The sequence below is a fragment of the Mandrillus leucophaeus genome, unplaced genomic scaffold, assembly GCF_000951045.1.
Source record: "Mandrillus leucophaeus isolate KB7577 unplaced genomic scaffold, Mleu.le_1.0 Scaffold39, whole genome shotgun sequence".
Classification (NCBI taxonomy): domain Eukaryota; kingdom Metazoa; phylum Chordata; class Mammalia; order Primates; family Cercopithecidae; genus Mandrillus; species Mandrillus leucophaeus.
In genome coordinates, this window is record NW_012104142.1 from 2,129,704 (window position 1) to 2,130,034 (window position 331).

The following is a 331-nucleotide window of genomic DNA, read 5'->3' on the forward strand; positions in this document are numbered from 1 at the left end:
TATACAAGCTCACTTCTCTTATGTTCCTTTATCTCCCTTTGTTGATAATTGTTTTAAATATTTCCTCTACATACATTTAGAGCCATATCAAGTAGTATTGTAAGTTTTGCTTCAACTGTCAAACACAATTTAGAAATCTGAAGAGAAAGAAAGTCCATTGTATTTACCCATATTTTTACTTACTGGGCTCTTCCTTCCTTATGTTCCAGACTTTCTTCTATTATTGTTTCCTTTCTGTTTAGAGAACTTCCTCTAATCATTTTTTTACAGCAGATTTGTGCTGGGTGAGGTGTCAGAGCCCCTGCATCAGGAAGTGGTTGACTTATGGGCT